This window comes from Pteronotus mesoamericanus, unplaced genomic scaffold, assembly GCF_021234165.1.
Source record: "Pteronotus mesoamericanus isolate MK-2021 breed Mesoamerican mustached bat unplaced genomic scaffold, CSHL_Meso_final contig_221, whole genome shotgun sequence".
In the NCBI taxonomy this organism is placed as follows: Eukaryota; Metazoa; Chordata; class Mammalia; order Chiroptera; family Mormoopidae; genus Pteronotus; species Pteronotus mesoamericanus.
Window position 1 is genome coordinate 19,701,018 of NW_026555092.1, and position 21,188 is coordinate 19,722,205.

General features: G+C 39.4%; 1 pseudogene; it reads right to left on the bottom strand.

The window, feature by feature from the left end:
* Positions 1-2,267: 2,267 nt before the first annotated feature.
* Positions 2,268-2,800, bottom strand: LOC129069122 (ferritin heavy chain-like; annotated as a pseudogene).
* Positions 2,801-21,188: the final 18,388 nt, after the last annotated feature.

Sequence of the window (21,188 nt, forward strand, 5' to 3'; positions counted from 1 at the left end):
TCCAGTTGTCGAGCTGGCACATCCCACTCCTGTCCCTTACTTTTTTCTGCCTTCTCCGTTTCCCAACCCTGTGTCTGCCCTGCTCATGCTCATAGATATACTCTTTAGGCTCTGGCCAGGGCTGTGCCTGGCTGGATCACCAATCATCTCTTTAGCTCACCACCTAGTCTCTTGGGAGCAGCTGGCCCCAAGAGTAAGGGCTGCTCAAATAATTTGCCTCTCTAATTGCCCAGATTCAGGATCACAGGACAGCTTTGAAGGAGAGACCACTGGGTTTGGTGCAAGTTACAGAGGAGAATGGGGCAATATTAGTACCTCCCCTCAACTCCCACAGACTGACATACATGCCCACAGACATGCACACACTAACCATGTGCATGTTCTACATGCACATTATGGACATACACAGAGACACACATATTGATGTCATCACACACATGAACAAATACACTCTAATACAAATACCATAGGTCAGAAGGTCTACATGGGTTAGTTAAAGTGACTGGCTCTCATTCTCTTTTATTCCTGGAAGTCTGAGACAGACATGTAAAAAAGGACTTGGAATTCTGAGAGATGTGCTCTTTCTGTCTTTGATGACCCTTTCCATTGACTGAGATGACAAAAGTAACAAAGTTGCCTTGTATAGAATGTGCCTCTGTGTTCAGTACAGCGCCTTTGTATATGCTGTCTCATGGAAGCTCACCACTGCTCTATGCAACCAGAATATTCTAGGACTCACCAGAATATGGGTTCAAAGAAGCCATCTTAATATTAATGTGCTTAGCCCCCGGTTGCCATGAAAGACCTCAATGCCCCTTACAAGGCTCCCCAGGTATTCCAAGGAATACTCAGAGGCATCTCACAGGAATTGAGAGAAATTCATTTATATTCTTATACTTCAGCCATCTCTCTAAGGAACCTTTCCATTACTTGGCACCCTCTACCAGAATTCTCCAGCAGACATAAGCATCCTCCACCTCTGACCTTGACACTGTAGTTTGTAGTAGAGAAAGGGAAGGAGGGGAATTATCAGCTCCCCAACTTTGTCACTAGGGCCACAAAGCTTCTCCAAGTTGGCCCCAAGTCTCATAAAAATTTGATGCACACTATGCTCCAGCCCTTTAGCAGCAGATGTTTTTGTTATCCTGCCTTTACCCTTTGGGTCTTTTCACATAAGTACTCACTAACAAACTTCCATCTGCCTGCATCTGCATCTCTTTGCCTGAAGGTCATTCAGTCCATGTATGTGACAGGCTGGGTGTATAGTGACAAAAGTGGTGGAGAAATTAATATCCCCTGGAGCAGTCCTCAACCAATGACTGATGGGAACTGTTATACATAGGCTTCAATTCCTCACCCTTTACATGGAATAACTCTGAGACTTGTGTTCTACATAACTTCCCACAATTTCTCTATGGGATTAAGCTCCAGTCACCTATAGTGAAAGCTGGTTTGATAACTTGTTTTTTATTGACTTTCTTCCATTCTCTTCCTCATTTCTCACTTCACTATTAGTATTTCTTGTGCCCCTTAATAAACTACTTGCTTTTGAATCCTTGTCTGAGGGTCTGTTTCTAAGGGAATTCAAATTAAAGCACCCACTCTCTGAGGAGACATCAGTGCCTCTGACAATAATCTGTCTCCTCCTGATCTGGCTGGTCTGCAGAATTTCCATCTTGTGGACACTGGAGTGATTTATTTTTGAGTATATTTTATTGATTATGTTATTACAGTCATCCCATTTTTTCTCCTTTTGCCCGCCTCCTCCTAGTATCCCCCTTCCCTCCAGCAAGCCACCACCCCTTAGTTCATGTCCATGGGTCTTGCCTATAAGTCCTTTGGCTTCTCAATTTCCTATACTGTTCTTAACATTCCAATGTCTATTTTGTACCTACAAATTATGCTTTTTAATCCTTGCCCCTTTCCCCCATTCTCCCTCTTCCCCCTCTCAGTTGATAACCCTCCAAATGAACTCCATACTTATGATTCTGTTCCTATTCTGGTTGTTTACTTAGTTGTTTTTTTAAAAATTCAGTTGTTGATAGTTGTGAATTTGTTGCCATTTTAATTTTTATAGTTTTAATCTTTTTCTTTTTCTTAAATAAGTCCCTTTAATGTTTCATTGTAATTAGGGCTTGAAGACATAAGTGTATGATTTGGTACAAGTTATAGAAAAGGTAAAGGTAATTCTCACATGCACATACTGCTTTGGTGACCAGGGAAGTCATTCTCGTGGCTGTAGGAAGGCAGCCTAAGGCTTAGCTCTCCTAACTGTCTCCCAGAGTGTGCTCGCCAAAGAGATACTGTGCCATGCCAGATTCAGGGGCCCCCAATCTGCGCAAATTGGCTACGTGGTCACCCGATTTTTTGATGGAATTCACCTGCTCTTCCAGGTAGTGAGTCTCAATGAAGTCACACAAATGAGGGTCATTTTTTTCAGTGGATAGTTTGTGTAAGTCCAGTTAGTGACTGATTCACACTTTTTTCTAAGTGTAATGCACACTCTATTGCATTCAGCCCATTCTCCCAGTCATCACAGTCTGGTTCCTAGATATCTTGAAGGAAGATGTGGCCCGTTCATTGGTTCTGCAGCTTCATCAGTTTCTCAGGATGTTCCCTCTCCTCATGAGATTGGTGAAGAAAATATTTGGCAAGTTCTTCAAAGCCACATCATCATGGCCAATATTTTGGACAGGCAGATGTAGGAACTGTAGAGTTCCAGGTTGATCTGGTGGTTGATGGTGGCTTCTGAATCCTGGTGGTAATTCTGGTACACCTGTAAGGTGGACATGGTCGTCATGATGTGCAGCTGAGGACAGGTGGCTTTGCGGTGTGCTGGAGCGGTAGCAAAAGACCTTGGGGTGGTCTGAGGGCACTGAGCAGGTGGCAGAAAGTTGGGTCAGGGTGGCTGGCTGGGATGGAGGTTGAGCACCGGGTTCCATTCAGGCACTCTTGAAGCAGGAAATCATGGCAAATCTTGGTGAAGACTGTGTCCTTATAAGGTTGTGACAGCCTAAAGGTTTCGCCCAAGAAGGCATGGCTGGTCAACTAGTGCTATTTGTACTCCTGTCCCACACGCAGCAAGGGCAGGTTTGAGAGTTCACACTGAGTTCTAGAGAGATACTAGAGAATGCCATATGCCCCATTCAAAAGCACCTGACTGCTGTTATCAGTGATATTACTCAGAATGTATTGTAACTGAGGAATGGCTTACTCTAGCCTGGGGAAATTGGGTTTATCACTTTCCCTGACAACAGAACAGAGTAGAGATGAGGAAGTCCAGGGGACTATTGGCTTTGGCTTTACTAAAAAACCATAGTTTTTAGAGATACCCTTGAATAGTTGACCTTGCTATTGGGCCTAACTTGCTACTGCTGTTGGTAAATTATAAAGAAAATCACCAACTGTGTAATAGTTACTGCTGTAATACCACCCAACTTTGGGCCGATGTGCAAGTTGAGCTCATATGTGTACATGTGTGAAGTTTGTTACGTTCCACTTCCAGAAAAATAACAGTCATATTTTTCCAAGTCCCTAATTGTTTAGATAGACTTATTTGTTTATTTGATTGAATGAAGTGTTCTGTATTTTTTGTGACTGAATCTGAAAGGGGACACTTGGAAACCACACCTGGTAAGTCACACCTGCTTTGTTCAGTGTTCTGCAGACCTGGGATTCAGGAAGAGTCTGAAAGTACTCAATAGAAAATTCATCAGGTCAGATGAAGACACTGCAGGTCTTCTTCTTCTTTTAAATATTCTCACCCAAGGATATGTTTATTGATTTTAGAGAGAGAGGAAAGGAAAGAGAAAGAAAAATCAGTGTGAGAGAGAAACCTCAATTTGTTTAGCTCCAACCCTCCTGCAATAGCCCCAACCAGGGACTGAACCTGCAACCTGGGTATGTGCCCTGATTGGGGATTGAACCCACAACCTCTTGGTGTACAGGAGGATGCTTCAACCAACTGAGCCACCTGGCCAGGGCCCAACCCCCTGCAGGTCTTCTATTCTTAAGTTTTTAACATGCCCAACATAGTTCTCGTAGATAGCAGGTGTTTAATAAATTATTTTTTGAAGAAATTGATGAATGAATTTCAATAGCAAGTCTCCTTTAAAAAGTGAATGAAGAAAATGGCTGGAGAAGTAGTGAGTTTGAAGGTCAAGTCACCATTTAATGAAGGTGGACTGGAAATTAAGTAAGACAAAAAAAATAAGGTGTGACTGTGTTTTGCTCTCAAAACAACCCAGTTGCTTGGGGACTGATATGGATGCTGCCTGGACCTGAAACTTCTTATCTGAGGACCTAGTAGTGGGAGGAGTTTCACCCAGATGTGCTGACTATCCAGTTCTCTGGATTGTTTCAGACCCAATATTCAATGCTTGGCTAAAAAAACATGTTGTATAAGGAAGCACAAAACAACCACACAGAACAACAAGAAGAAAAAAAGAATCCAAAAAAATGAGGATAGTATAAATTGCCTCTGGGCCACCTTTAAGAGGTCTAACATTCACATCACAGGGGTGCCAGAAGAAGAGAAAGAGCAAGAAATTAGAAATTTATCTAAAAAAATAGTGAAAGAAAACTTCCCTAATTTGGTGAAGGAAATACACATGCAAGTCCAGGAAGCACAGAGAGTCCCAATTATGAGGGATGCAAAGAGGCCCACTTCAAAACACATCATAATTAAAAGGTCAAAGGTTAAAGATAAAGAGAACCTCTTAAAAGCAACATGAGAAAAGAAGTTAGTTACTGGAAGGGTGCCAGACGGGAGGAGGGAGGGGGAGAATGGGTGAAGAGGTGAGGGATTAAGAAGTACAAATAGGTATTATAGAATAGCCATGGGGATGTAAAGTACAGTATAGGAAATGGAGTAACCAAAGAACTTATTCTCATGACCCATGGAGATGAACAATGGTGGGAGGATTGCCTGAGGGAGTAGGGGGTCTAGGTGGAGGGGGACAGAAAGGGAAAAATCAGGACAACTCTAATAGCATAATCAATAAAATATAATTAATAAAAATTAAAAAATAAAGAAGCATGTTCTCTCTCAGCTAGAAAGCTGAAAAGGTGTCCTATAAGATTTTTGACTCCATCCCCTCAGGACACAAGAAGGCAGTCCTGATAGTATAGTGGTTAAAGTGTTAGAGGAGAGCCTCCCAAGACAGACAATTGTTCCAATATTTTTTATGCTGGTAACTAAGGCTCTTGGCTGTCTAGCAGGCTTTTCTATTTCCCTTCTTTGGGTAACAAAACTTATTTCTCTTGTCACATGATGCATAACTCATCCATAGCCTGTCATAGTAGTCCATTTGCCTAGTTTGGTAGTTGACCCACAGGGGACATGTGACCGAAGTAGAGCTAATCAGAATTATTTCTTGGCTTAATCTATAAACTGTGGGAGAGAAGCCCTCTCTCTTTTCACTTGTAGGTTCTTACCTAAGATAATGTAAGCCTGGAGATACTGGTTACCATCTTTCTTACAGCACAGATAGCCTGACAACTATAGGCAAGAAACCAAGTGCATGAGAGTACTGAATAATACAAATGCCTAGTATTTAGTAGATACTTAGAAAATGTTAGTTTCCCTTCACCATCAGTCTCATAAATTCGGTCCTCAGTATAAAATCTTTTTGTTCTTTAGCTTTTCATGAAACAGATGGTCCTTCTTGGGCCTCTACTCTACCTATAGTCTCTAGTTTTCATTCTCTTCAGCCAGGGAGCTCTGATGAAATGTTGGCAAAGCTAGTCTAGTAGAGGAGTTTCACAGAACTGAAGACACAGAGATGAACAAGACAGACATTTTTCTGTCCTCAAGGAGTTGATTCTTTGTTTAGGAAAAAAAGCACTAGCAGAGACGGTAATAACATAATATACCAAATACAATGACAGAATTGTGCACTGAAAGTTGTAGGTGAAATGAGTGAAACATTATGGAGAGACACAAGTCAGGGGAATGAAACTTCAGTCTTCATAGTTGCATGCTCCATCTGCAAGACAATACAGCTAAATTCTCCAGATAGCTGGATCTCGTACCACATTTACCCAGCTTCTGAGCTAGAGTATGGATTGCTACAGTGTTGACTCCTGCTAATAGGGAATTCTTAACTTGCTCTATAAATACTTAATTTCCAGAAGACAGAGCTGGGAGACCTGGGCAGCCTGGAACTTCTATTTAAACACAGCTCTTGGGGAGGACAGGAGGATACGTAGAACTGCTGGCAAGAAGGAAGGGAACCAGGCAGGAGCGAGTAGTGGCTGCCCAGAAGGCATGGGCAGCCTGGAAAAAATGCAGATATTTGCATAACAGCTCCAGAAGTTCTATCCATTCATCTGTCCATGAGAAAGCCTTACTCTTCAGCCTTGTAGGGGAGAACCTTCACTCTCTCACCAAGGATAGGCTCCTGAGGCAGCTGCTCTATCCTGTCCAGAAGAAGTGTTAGTCCATAAACACCTAAGAGAATGCTAGCCCACTAGTGATAAAAAAATTAAAACAGCATTGGGATACCACTTTTTCCCTTTCAAATTAAGAAAATGTCAGAGCCTCCATTTCTTTATAGTTATCAGGGTGCTGCCAAGCAGGAACTCCCAGTCATCGCAAGTGAAAATGTAGGTTGATGTTCTTTCTGAAAAGCAAATTGGCCTTAAAATGCCCATATCATGTGACATGATGATTTCACATACTTGTCCATTCTAAGAAAGGAAATTGACATTAGGAGGCAACAGTAGCCATTTTGGGGGGTAAGCTTCTTCTCAGCTTACAATGACTCACCCTCCTCTAACAACAGAAGGACTTATTTGTGTCATCACTTTCCTTAGTCTGGCCTCAAGTGGGACCTTGATCCATTGGCCATTGTTGATCGGACCACAGTAGACACCTGACTAAACTAGGTCAATTATATTGCCTTTCTTACTTAGGAATTTCAGCTTAGTTTGGGCTGGTATCTTGAATGGAAAGAGTGTAAAAATTCAGGAAGTGTGTCACACTAGCATCCTCCATGTGGACAGAAGGGCAGAGAATGCCAATGGGCAGAGAAAGGAGTATGAAGCAGAAATGTGGGGAGAAGCAGAGACAAGAGAGGGAGATAGAAGTATTACTGGAAGCATATCATCGCACATTCTAATAACTTTCGGTACTCCTTGGTCTTCGGTCTATGGAACATTCCAGGATCCTTCTAACAAATTATATTTTCCCCTTTAGCTTACTTGAGTGGGTTTCAGTTACTTGCATCCAAAACTTATCATAGCTTTATAGATAAGGAGATGGTTGAGTAAATAATTATACATTATCTGAACAGCAGATTATCAAACCACCATTAAATGAGGACTATTTAATGACATGTAAGATGCTCAATGTACAATGATAAATAAAAGTATCAGGATATACAAGTTTCTGTGCATAAAAAAACATTTGTAAGCATTCAAAACTTTAAAATTTTTTTTATTAATTGATTGACTTTAGAGAGAGAGGAATGGAAAGAGTGAGAAAGAAGTATCAATTGATTACCTCCTGTATGTGCCCCAACCCAACTGGGGACTTAACTTGCAACCTAGGCATGTTCCCTGATTGGGACTCGAACCAGCAACTGTTCGGTCCATGGACTGATGCTCCAAACAACTAAGCCATGTGGCCAGGGCTCAAAACTTTTAACAATAGTTACCCTACGGTAAACTTTCATTTTTTATTCATACTTTTTTGTTTTATTTGAATTTCCATATGGAGCATTGCTAATTTAACTAAGGTTATATTAGAAGCATTTTTCATGCTGCTGTATACTTTTTAATTGCTATTATTATATTGGTTATGTAACATTGCATGGCAAAAGGATATCATGATATATTAAATTAGTCTTTATTAAGCAATAAAATAAAGATGGAAGATCTATAGTACTCCACCTTCTTCCAAGAATACTTTGTGAAACTCTAGTTCAGTATGTATAGTCTGTGAGTTCTTTAGGATCATTCTAATATGTTCTCTTTATTAGTTAGGGATGTGTTCAGTTGCAAGTAATTACAATGGCTTAACCATATAGAAATGTATTTTCCTAACATAAAAACATGCTTGGAGATAGGTACTCCAGAGTAAGAGAAACTGTTTTAGGTTACAGAATGTCATAAAATACCAGGCTCCTCTGTCTTCCTATTCCACCATACTTAATATGAGGCAGGATAGTGGCTATACCTCACAAGCAGAGTCTGCTTTATGATTATGAAGAGAAGGAAAGGACAAATGACAAAGGGCTGAAGGAGTAAGCATACCAGCCATATACTTCTGGAAGCCTAACTCTGAAACTTTCTTTAATTCTCTCATTGGCCAGAACTGAGTCATATGGCCACCCCCTGCACCCTTACCCCCACTTGCACTCTAGAAAGGTAAGAATTTTTAGCTACTACACACATTGCTGCCCCATACAAAATTGGACTTCTCTTATTATGGCAGATAGAGGAATGGATATTAGATAGGCAACTAACGGTATGTTCCATGTTCACTTTTGCTTATCTGGTTGTGTTAGGTTTGGATCACTTACAACCAAATATGTTCTGATTAATACAGTCCTATTGTCTCTCTCCTGGATTACTATATTGGGGTCCTCACTAATCTCTCTGCCACTGATTTCTATTTTTCTTGGAATAATTATGCAAATGCAACCAGATGTCCCAAAGAATATCACTGAGCCTGGCTACTTTACTGCCTAATGAAGAGGCTAGTGAAATTTTTCTTTAAAGGATCAGATAATAGATATTTTAATTTTTGAGGACCAAGAGGGGAAACTAAGGACATTATGCAGGTGTTTAAATAAGAACAGAGAAAACAAATTTCCACAAACTTTTTATTGACAAAATTCAAAATAGAATAACTACTGAGTACTTAAAAGATAAAAAACTCATGAGTGGACCAGTGACTCAGCAATCAGGAGACACATTTGTTGCCTGGGGTGTGTGCCAACTAAAAAGAACAAAGTTCCACGGACAAGCTAAATTGGCATTCAAGAGCAAGGCTCCTGACTTCAAGTTCAGGTGGCAGAGCAGGAAGATCTTGATCTCACTTCTCATTGACACTAAAACTACAACTACATATAGAGCAACTATCTCTGAGAACCACCTGAGGACTAGCAGAACAAATTTCTGCAAGTACAGATATAAAGAAAAAGCAACATTGAGACAGGTAGGAGGGACAAAGATTAAGTCTAGTCAGGACACTCCCTACTGCCCACTTCCCCTGTGGTGACCCACAGGTGGGAGGGATATCAACCTCAGAGTTCTCCCTGCCCCAAAGAGCTGAGGGGCCCAAGCCCCACCCTGGGGGACCTGCACCAGGAAGAGGAGCCCCACAGTATGGGCTTTGAAAACCAGCCAGGCTTCCATCTAGGAGAGCCAAAGCGCTGTTGAAAACCAAGATTGAGTTTTTTCTGAGTCTTGGAACAGAGGAAGCAGTTTGAAAAGCACCGGGGTCATATGTGAAGGTGATAACTTTGACTAATTTTAGGGTGTGTGTCGGGAGGACAGGGATCTGTTAATACTTTCTCCTGAGTCAGAAGTGTTGGTGGGTGCCATTTTTCCCCACTTTCTTCACTCTCCTTCCAACTAGGTCATCTGACGCTGGCCGATGCCATTTCTGACATTCTCCATTAACCTTGCTAACACTGTTCACCCTGCCCTGACAGTTCCCTGAGGACCCACCAGCTGGCACCCCTCCAAAGTGTCTGTCACACCTGGTAAGCAGCCTCAGTTGGCACCAGCACACAGCAGTGTGTCTGCAACAGTTGCGGCCAGGTCTCATGGCCAACCGAGCGAGGGGCCAGCCACAACAGGAGGCCACACTAGTCCATCCAGGGAACACCACTGGAGCACCTGGCTCTGCTGACAAGAGGGCCACCAATGAGCCCCATAGGAAACTTCTAAATAAGGCCATTTTTTTCAAGACCAGGAGATGCAGCTGAACTACCTAACACATAGAAACAAACAGGCAAAATGAGAAGACAAAAGAATATGTTCTAAACAAACAAACAAACAAATAAAAAGACAAAACCCCAGAAAAAGAACTAAGTGAAACAGAGGTAAGCTGTCTACTACATAAAGAATTCATTAGTCATAAAGATGCTCATTAAACTTTGTAGGCAAGGGAATTAAAAAAAGAAACCAACTCATGAGAAGAATAGAATCCTTTTTTGGTGGGAGATAACATTTTACTTAATTTGGCGTTAAAAAAATTAGTGTTTTCCATCATTACATAGATTGTAAATGTTGCTCTGTGACACAGGCCTAACAAAAATAGGCTGCAAGCCAGATTTGGCTTGTGGTCCGTAGTTTGCCAACACATGGTCCAATGTCTGAAGTCTATATTCTGAAGTTTGGTATTCAAAGGGTTTCCAAGATTTACTTACTGCCTTTCCATCTGTATTGTCACTATTTCTATTCACATAATGCACTAGTGAAACTAAAATACTTACCATTCAATATAAACCACCTGCGTTTCCTAAGTCCACTCTTGTTCATCCATGATCTCTCAATATCAAAATAGTTCAAGGTTTTGTACAAATGGCATCTCTTTCTTGAGATGCTTCCTGAACCCACAGCTAGAACTGATACTCTCTTCTCTTGAATCCTCACAGAACAAATGTTGCCTATTTCTCATCACTTGTACATGTTTTATTTCTTATACCAGACTCTGAGATCCTGGATCCTAGGCAAGTGTCATGTTTAGTTCATTTTTGTGTCTCCCTCAGGATATAGCATGAACAGACATTAAACAGATGAATGTGGAACTTATGATGGAATACAGAGGGAGAATGATGCATATGAGGGGAGCTAGCCCTTCTTCTGGGATTCCATTGAAGAACCATGTAGAAAAACTCTCATCTAACTCACTGCTCCTGGAACTTTTCAGTCTCAGTGCTCTTCTTTCTTGTCCTTTGATGGGTGATGGAGTGGAATTAATTTTCATGGTTTATACACTGTTTAGATTAATCTGTCAGGGTCTAGTCAAAGAAACAGAGCTCATGCCAGTAGTAACAGGGAGTTAGTTACAAACAGGTTGGAAGTGAAATAGTGGATGGAGAAGCACCTTAGAAATTAGCAAGAGCAGGAAACTCCTACCATCTCTGGGCTGGAGAATCAGAGGAGGAGGTGGTGTTAACAAAGACCATGAGCTGGGACCATTGAATGGGAATTGAAAACAGAGGGAAGAAGTACCCTGGGGAGCTGAGATAGGAAAGAAGGGACTGGTGAGAGCTGGAGCACCAAAAAAGACACAGCCCGTGTTGGAGATACTTTCTGAAGCAGAGAGTCCCCAATATCCTTCCCATTAACCCAAAGTAACCAGGTTAGAAAACTTTAGAAATATACCCTGCATGGCGCTTGTTGGTGTGGCTCAGTTGGTTGGAACGTTGTCTCTTACGCCAGAGGCTGTGGGTTTGGTTGGTGGTCAGGGAGCCTATGGAGGGTGACCAACTGATATTGCTCTCTCATGTCCACGTTTCTCTCTCTCTCTCTCCCCCTTCCTCTCTGTCTAGAATCAATAAAAATATTTTTTCAGAAAAGAGCCCTGGCTGGTGTGGCTCAGTGGATTGAGCTCTCGCCTCTGAACTGAAAGTTTGCTGGTTTGATTTCCAGTTAGGGCACATGCCTGCTTTGCAGGCCATATCCCCAGTTAGGGGCATGTGAGAGGCAACCAGTCAATGTATCTCTCACACATTGATGTTTCCCTCCCTCTCTTTCTCCCTTCTTTCCCCTCTCTCTGAAAGTAAATAAATAAAATCTTGAAAAGAAAAGAAAAGAAAAGGAAAGAAAAGAAAAGAAATATCATCTGAATGAGCTAATTCCCTGCAAGACAGGGCAAAGCAGAGGAGGGGCAAGGTATGAATCTGAAACTAGCACAATTAATAATGGCTGAAGTTTACAAAGATGCCCACAAAACTATTCCAATTTTTAAAAATCTAACCTCAAAATTATAAGATTTTAATAACAAAAATATGAATGTCAGGATTAAATGGATGTTCTTATTTTATTTGCCATTGATTGCTATTAGAGGCCATATTTTAAATTTGCTTCCTCTTTGGACCATGGCTTTATTTTTCTTTTTTTCTGGAGATTCTAATACGCTTTCTTTTTTTAAAAAATATTTTATTTATTTTTATTTATTTATTTTAGACAGAGGGGAAGAAGAAAGAGAGGGAAACATCAGTGTGTGGTTGCATCTCAAGTGCGCCCTACTGGGGACCGGGGCCCACAACCCAGGCATGTGCCCTAACTGGGAATTGAACCGGTGACTTTTTGGTTTACAGGCTGGCGCTCAGTCCACGGAGGGACACCAGCCAGGGCTTTTTTTTTTTTTTTTTTTTTAATTTTAATTGAGTTAAGGAAATTCTGTCTCCTTTACCATATCAATAAGATCTTTCATCTTTATAAATATATTTTAATTTGAATGGAATTTATTCCATTAAAAAACTATTTTATTGTTGACACTATTACAGATGTCCCCCATTTGTCCCTTCCTTTGCCCACTTCTGCCCAGCCCCGGACCCCCTGGAATTCATTCCATTTTAACTCTTGACTTCTTATTCTAATTTGGACAATTGCATTTTAAGTTACTTGTATAACTAAATCTTCGTATTTATTTTTATTGTACTTTTCTTAATATAAATTGTTCAACTGTTTCTTCCCATATGTTCTCCTTTTGAGGGATGTCTTTATGCTTTTTGCTGGAATACATACTTGTCCTCAATCATGTATATTTTTTTTCAAGAAGAGTACATGGGAGATAAATTCTGAATTATTACATACATAAAGGTATAACTGATAAGAAGTTTGATGTTAGAGCTAATTTTCTGAGAAAAATATATTATTAAAATGGCAGGGGTGTAGGTAACAAGACTTCCCCCACCCAAATACCGAAACAAGGAGTGTGGAGCATGAACTCTCCTAGACATATTTTTCTTTTTATTTTCAGGATGTATTTTTAGGTAACAGGGAAGCTAGTGGCTGCCTGTGGATAAAGAGAAGGATGTTAAGTGGTGCAGCTATTACATAGACAGTGTTTCAAATAATACCTTTTTAAAAAAATCCTCACCTTAGGACATGCTTGCTGATTTGAAAGAGAGGGGAAGAGAGGGAGAGAGACAGGGAGGAAAACATTGATACGAGAGACAGAGAAACATTGATGGGTTACTTCTCAAATGCACCTCAACTGCGGATGGAACCGCAACCTAGGCCTGTGCTCTGACTGGGAATCAAACCTGTGACCCTTCAGTTTACAGGATGATTCTCCCAACCAACTGAGCCACAATGGCCAAGACTCAATTAATATTTTGATCTCTGCTTCCCTTCTCAGATATTCTCTGTTCCTGCTTACTCCAGTTTAGAAATTCTCTCTCCTGAGCAGTCTATTTCCACCTTAATTTTAGCCTTTTCTGTGCATGTTCTAGGCTGTGGCTTTCTCAACTCTAGTTTAGCCATCAATATGATCCTATCTGTAAAAAAAATGTGGTTTTAAAAATTATATAGTATTAAGTACTGAAATTTCAGTATAATCTCAGTTAGGCTAAAAAGTAACCCTGAAATTTTAGTGGCTTACAACAACAAAGGTTTATTTATTGTTCATGCCGATAAGTCCAGTCTGATTCTACATCTTAGCTGTACTCCATGTGATGATTCAACAATTCTATCTGCTTCCATTAGGGCTCTACCACCTCAAAATGATTCCCTACAGTCACAGCTGTAGGGGGAGGAGGAAAATGGCAAACTTGTGCTCTCACTTTGGTTTGAAAATTACATATCTCACTTTCTTTCATAGACCATTGGCCAATCCTGTTCATGAACTTGAATACAAAGAGTGCTAGGAAATGTGGAGGACAACATGGATATTGAGGGAGCAACAAATGTTTAGATACATACCCAAATAATATGTAACATATATGTAAGCTTGACATATAATAAAACAAACACCAGCATAATAAATTTATCACCTAACTAAATAATTAGAAAATCATCAAGGCCATTGACCCTGTCTGCTTTTTGTCTTATAGGGTCTTGTTATAAACTGGATTTAGATTAATCAATCTTGATTAATTTATTTGTATTTGGTAATAAATCAATGTGATTTTTGGGAAGGGAAGTTGTAAACTCATGTACTGATTTTAAAATATTAAGTAAAGCCTCTTGACTTACATTTTTTAAAAAGCCAATGCTGGATGATGAATGGATTAAAGGGGGCAAAATAAGTATGGAATATAATCAGAAGGTTATTTTACTTATAGAAATGAAAAATGATAGCGACCTGACTAGGAGGGTATCAAATTGAGATTTTTCTCTACAGATAGACCTAAGAAGATTTGTTGATTAACTGCATATAGGGGATAAAGGAGTCAAAAGCATCAAGGATGACTATCAAGCTTCTGACTCAAACAACTGGATAGACAGGAGTTCCATTGTCCTTTTCTGCTAAACGCATCAGATAAATGGTTGATGGAAAAATCTAATATAACAGATGGATCAAGATGACAGTATCTGAACTTAATAGTCTTATTATTGTCATTGAAAGTGGGACCATAAGTTATGTGTCTGCAGACATGATACAATGAAAACTTAAACACAGCAACATATATGACGTACTTGTCAAGAAAAATTAATCTGAATCTCATCAAACCTCCAGATGTAACTGCCAGTTTTTAGGGGATAAGTGGGAATAGGGAAGCCTGTTAAATAACACTACAAGGAATGCAGAATGAAAGAAATTCTATAGGACAAATGATTGAATTTCTTCAGCGAAAAAAATTGCATAAAAATGGGGGAAGGGAAATAGTTTTAGATTAAAGAGACCTGAGAGACATGTGAGCCAAATCAATGCATGGAATTTATTTGGAAAGAATTTTCCAAACAATTACAAAAAGACATTTTTGTGACAAAAGGAGAAAGTTGAACACAGACTAGGTATTAGATGATATTAAGAAAGTATTATGAATTTTTTTAGGTTATGGTAACCTAATCTAACCTGTTTTAGGTAATACAATTATGGTTATGTTTTACAATTTCTTATCTGTAGAGATATATATTGAAATTATATACTGTCTAGTATATTCTTTTAAATGCTTCAGAAAAAAAGTGTAGAGCATAAAAAAACAAGAATGACAAATGTTGATAATTATATAAGCTGGGTGATGATGGTACATGGGGGAAATTTAGAGAAAATTATATAATTTTTTCATGTCTGGGTTGTGGGCCAGTTCCCCGGTTGGGGGCATGTGAGAAGCAGCCAATAGATGTTTCTCTTCTTCTCTTTCTTCCTCCCTGCCCCTCTCTCTAAAAGTAAATAAAAAGTTGAAGTCCCCCTTACATTATAATTTCAGTGGGGCCAAAGATTGTGTTCATCTCAATTTGCTCAGCAGAGATGAGGCCTGATATATAGCAGACATTCTTTGAATGTTTTTTAAATTAACGAATTCAGGAATAAATGAAGGTAACATCATAAAATATGAAAAGCATGAGCTCTGGAGATATTCACCTGGCTCATGTCTACTCACCCATTAGATTAACTTAATTGTCATTTCCTCAGAGTCCTTCCCAGCACAAGGACTAAAAGAAGAGAAAGTCAATACATTTGCTTTTATAATAAAAGTCCCAGGTGATGTTGCTGTTGCTGCAGCTCTAAGTCAGGGCTTCTCAACTCTCTGAGATGTAAACAAATTTTTTTTTATGATTGCATAAACTAACAGTTTTTAAAAATACAACCAAAACTTCTAGGAAAACAACCACTATGGAAAACAGTATGGAGATTTCTCACAAAATTAAAAATAGAACTACTACATGATCCAGCAATTCTACTTCTGGGTATTTCTCCGAAGCAAGTAAAAACACTAATTTGAAAAGATATATGCACTCAATGTTTATTGAAGCATTATGTATTACAATAGTTAAGATATGGACAACCTAAGTGTCCACTGATAGATGAATGGATAAACAAAATATAATACATATATAATGGAATATTACTTAACCATAAAAAAGAATGAGGATAATCACAAGTATGCCATGAGTGTGAGCGAGCACAGCACTCATGTATAGCTGGGCCTTGTTAAGGTGGGAGTCTTCCCAAAGCCTGGACTTGGTTTCTATCTCCAATCACCACTGAAGATCCACTCTATTCTTATTGACCCTCTTCTCTGTCCTGGTACTTTGAGATTTGTGGACTATATCAAAAGACTGACTTCCAGCTGGGTTTGGCCAATAGAAAATTCCAGCAGATTAAAAATCAGGACCTTCTGGTCAAAATGGAGGTGTAGGTAAACATGCCTTGCCTCTGTGCACAGATACAGCAAAAAGTGAAGCTAGGCTACAAAACAAGTATCACCCAGGATTGTCAGAAAATTGAGATGTGTGTAAGTACTACACCCGAGGATTTAAAGAAGCCACATTCATTCAGATGGGTAGGAGGGCCAGAGAGGTGCGGAGACAGGAATGGGCGGATTCACATCCCTGTGTGGTAAATAAAAAATGGGAGGGATGCCTCTGGAGTGAGAGATCCCAGCACCAGTCCAGGCCATCCGGCCCAGGGTCCCAGTGCTGGAAGATAAGCCCCCATATCTTCTGGCTGTAAAAACCAGTGGGGGTTGGGGAGGTGGAAGAAACTGTGTCCCCTTAAAGGGCCTGCAAGGATTTAGGACTCATGCAGACCCACTGAAATCAACTGTAACAGCTGATTTCTCAAAACAAACACTGCAGGCTAGTAGGGACTGGTAAGAAGTATTCAAAGTGATAAAAAGCAAGGACCTATATAACCTAAATTACCCTATCCAGCAAAGCTACCACTTAGAATTGAAGGGCAGACAAAGTGTTTCTCAGACAAGGTAAAACTAAAGGAGTCATCATCCTTTAATTTCACTGAGTCATTATTATATGAAACAATAAAGGGAATTATGTAAGAAAATGAAGATCAAAACAATGAACAATTGAAATGGCAATAAATTCACAATTATCAATAACTAAATAACTAAATCCAAATAACAAACCAAGCAAACAAGCAGAACAGGAACAGAATGATAGATAGGAGATCATTTGGAGGGTTATCAGTTAGGAAGGAGAAGGGGGAAAATATGGGGAAAGGTGCAGAGATTAAGAAGCACAGATTGGTAGGTACAAAACAGAGAAGGGGATGTTAAGAACAATATAGGTAATGGAGTAGCCAAAGAACTTATATTATGACCCTTGGACTTGAACTAAGGAGAGGGGGCATTGCTGGAGTGAATGGGGGTGCCAGGTGGAGGGGTGGAAAAGGAAAAAATCTGGGACAACTGTAATAGCATAATCAATAAAATATGTTTAAAAAAAGAATGAAATCTTGCCATTTGTGACAACATGGGTGACCCTTGAGGGCATTATGCTTAATGCAATAATTGAGACAGAAAAAGATGAATACTATTTGATCTCACTTATATGTGGAATCTAAAAACAAAAAACAAACACCATCCCCCCCCCCCGAAAAAAACCCAACTCAGCTCATAGATACAGGGAACAGATTGGTGGTTGCCAGAAGTGAAGGGTAGGCAAAATGGGGGGAGGGGGATCAAAAGACACAAATTTCCAGTTATAAAATGAATAAATCAATAAATCTGGGGCAATATCTGATGACTAGAATTAATAATACTGTAATGCATATTTGAACGTTGTTAAGAGAGTAGATCTTAAAAGTTTTCATCACAAGAAAATGTTGTAACTATATATGGTGACAGATGTTAATTAGACTTATTGTATTGATCATTTTGCAATATGTATAAATATCAAATCATTACATTGTATACCTGGAACTAATATAATGTTCTATGTCAATTATATCTCAATGAAAAATAAAGAAAAAACTATGCTCTGGCTGGTGTGGCTCAGTGGATTGAGCACCAGCCTGTGAACCAAAGGGTCGCCGGTTCAATTCCCAGTCAGGGCACGTGCCTGGATTGCAGGCTAGGTCCCCAGTAAGGGGTGCACAAGAGGCAACCACACATTAATGAAAATAAATAAATAAAGGAGAAAAACTAGAAAAAAAATGAAATAACACATAAAATTTCTTATAATTAGATTCATAGACATAAAATTACTCTGTAACATTGCTATAAATATGTTTTAAGAGCTTGCTTTCTGTTTTTTACTTATCACTTTATATACCAGTAACAGTTTGCCACCTGGCTCAGGTCCAAGCACCACATTTAGAGTAACTGTGCTCTAGATAATTTCTAAATTTCTCATTACTCTGAGGAGTCAAGCATTTTCTGCTTTATTTTAAGATGATGACCTTTGTTTTTAAATCTTTATTATATGATTTACATTTATTTTGTTTTATTCTGTGCATGTAGCATCTGATAACTTGGAAGTTTGTAGGTTAGTTTTTAGTTCCTCTAGTGGTTATCTTTATAACTGTAATATTTTCTTATATTTCTTGAGACTACCCATTAATTCTCTACTCTCAGCAATGACAAAATTACTATTCTTCCATTTCTTCATTCTCTTCTTTCCCTTTAACATGTAATTTTAGATAATGACAAACTTATTTTAAAAATTCTTCTAAGTATTACCTATATACTTTGAGATAAGCTTATGTCTCTAATTGTCTAGTAGCTTTAAACAATACCTTTTGAACTCCTGATAGTGAAATATGAGGAAATCCACTTTATTTACCTATTTCCCAACATCAGTTACTTATATTATTGTTTCACATTGCCCCAGATTATAACATTTATATTGTGCTTTGAAATTATAATGTTCATAGTTATTTTGGTCTCCAGCTGCTATACATTTGTGATGATGGAATGTCTGTAAGTTGAAGACGCTTTTAGAAGCTGTAGGCTGCCTCATTTTTTTAGCCAATTTTTCATCCAGTATCCTTACCTTAAGTGTTGGTAAGGTAAAGATAATGCTGTCCTAGACTCCATTAACATTTTTACTTCAGTCACATATCCTGAATGACCCACAACTTCAATTTCTATCTATATGTTTCCAAACTTATATGTTACCCTTAGTGAATGAGAGAGGACAACATGGCTCAATCTCTGCATGGAACAGTGTTTAGGGAGATACACAGGTCGGCAGCCAAAAGTAGCATCAAAATGACACAAGTTCTTTACAGGCGCTGTTTGGGAACTGAGAAGAGGATTTGTAGCAATATGCATTACAGCTCCTCTTCCTCTCCTACCACTTCCCTGACACACCGCAAAACAACTATTGCCACCCATCCAACACAGCCTTCTTGTCTTCTCTCCCTTCTGTATCCTCCCTCCTCCTTTTTCTCCCCTCTTATTGCTCCTTCCCAAGTAAATCAACTTACCTTCTTAAACTAAATTCTACTTCTCTTATCTTCATTTTATTGCACTTTGCTTTATTGCTCTTTGCAGATATTGTGCTTTGGTGTTTTTAATTTTTTTTGTTTAAAGATTGAAGGCTTGTGGCAAAACTGTGTTATGCAAGTCTGTTGGCACCATTTTTCCAACAGCGTTTACTTACTTAATGTTTGTGTGCCACATTTTGGTAATTTTTGCAATATTTCAAACTTTTAATTTTTATTTGTTATGGTGATCTGTGATCAGTGATCTTTGATGTTACTATTGTAATTGTTTTGGGGTGCCATGGACCATGGGGTGAACTTGATTAATTTTCTGTATATTCTGATTACTCTACCAGTTAGCTTTTCCCCATATCTCTCCTTCCTTGGGCCTCCCCATTCCCTGAGACACAAAAATATTGAAATTAGGCCAATTAATAGCCCTACAATTGCTTCTAAGAGTTCAAGTGAAAGGAAGAGTTGCATGTCTCTCACTTTAAATCAAAAGCTAGAGATGATAGAGGCTAAAAGCTAGACCTCTTACACCAAACAGTTAGCTAAGTTCTGAATGCAAAGGAAAAGTTCTTGAAGGAAATTAAAAGTGCTACTCCAGTGAACACAGAAATTATAAAAAAGCAAAAAAGTCTTATTGCTAATATGGAGAACATTCTAGTAATCTGGATAGAAGATCAAACAGCTACAGCATTTTGAAAGTTCTACTGTGAGTAAAATGCTCTCAAACAGCATTTCATGCTACAGAGAAATCAGTGAAAAGAAGAGTAAACCAATGCAGCAAATTTCACTTTGTCTTATGTTAAGAGATTTCCACAGTGCCGTGGCAGTGTGGCTCATTGGATTGAGCGCTGGCCTACGAACCAAAGGATCACTGGTTTGATTCCCAAACAGGGCATATGCCTGGGTTGTGGGCCAGGTCCCCACTAGGGGGAAGCAAGAGGCAACCACACACTGATATTCCTCTCTTTCTCCCTCCCTTCCCCTATGTCTAAAAATAAATAATAAATTTAATAAATTTTAAAAAAGAAAGAAATGCCCACAGCCATCACACAGAGGAAAGATCCTTCACCAGTAAGAAGACTGTGACTGGCTAAAGGTTTGGATGATGGTGAGCATATTTTAGCAATAATGTATTTTAAAATTAAGGTATATACACTGTTTTTTTAGACATACTGCCATCGCATACTTAATTGACTGCAGTGTAGGTAAACATAACTTATATACACTGGGAAACCAAAAAATTTTGATGTGGCTTGCCTATTATTGTGGACTAGAGACTGTTCCATGATGTGGCCACTGCTAGACTGCCAGCTAGATCCTGCCCAGAACAGAGGCTGCTTCCCAAAAATGGCCACAGAGATGGTCTGATCACCTTCTCTATGCCCCACAGTGTGCTGCTTTGTTCTGGTTCCTGGAACAGGCCATTGCCCCACCTCTGGGCAAGCAAGTAACGTGTTTTCTCCTTATCTGGGGAAAGCCATGCCCCAGTACCTCTATCCAGCCTCCTCTGTCCTATAGAACCGCTTAGCATCTGCCATGTGGCACAGAGGATATTTATGTCCTCTTACTGCCACTTGAGACACACCTCATGTGTAAATTTCCTTAATAAACTCATAATGTAATGCTGGGGTTATTAGCCCCTTTATTGGTTTATGGCCCCTGAGAAATTTTAGGTACCAACTGAGATATTTGCTTTATTGCGGTGGTCTATAACTGAACCAATAATATCTCTGAGGTATGCCTGTATTCTTCCTATTTCTCATTCTCCTTATCCTGTGTTCTAAAAGTCCAAAGAAGCAGTCTGGCATCCAGAGAACTCTCTTGGCCAGGGTGCGAGAGAAAGTTGTGAGCATTTGCTTGTTAGCAATTTTTATTC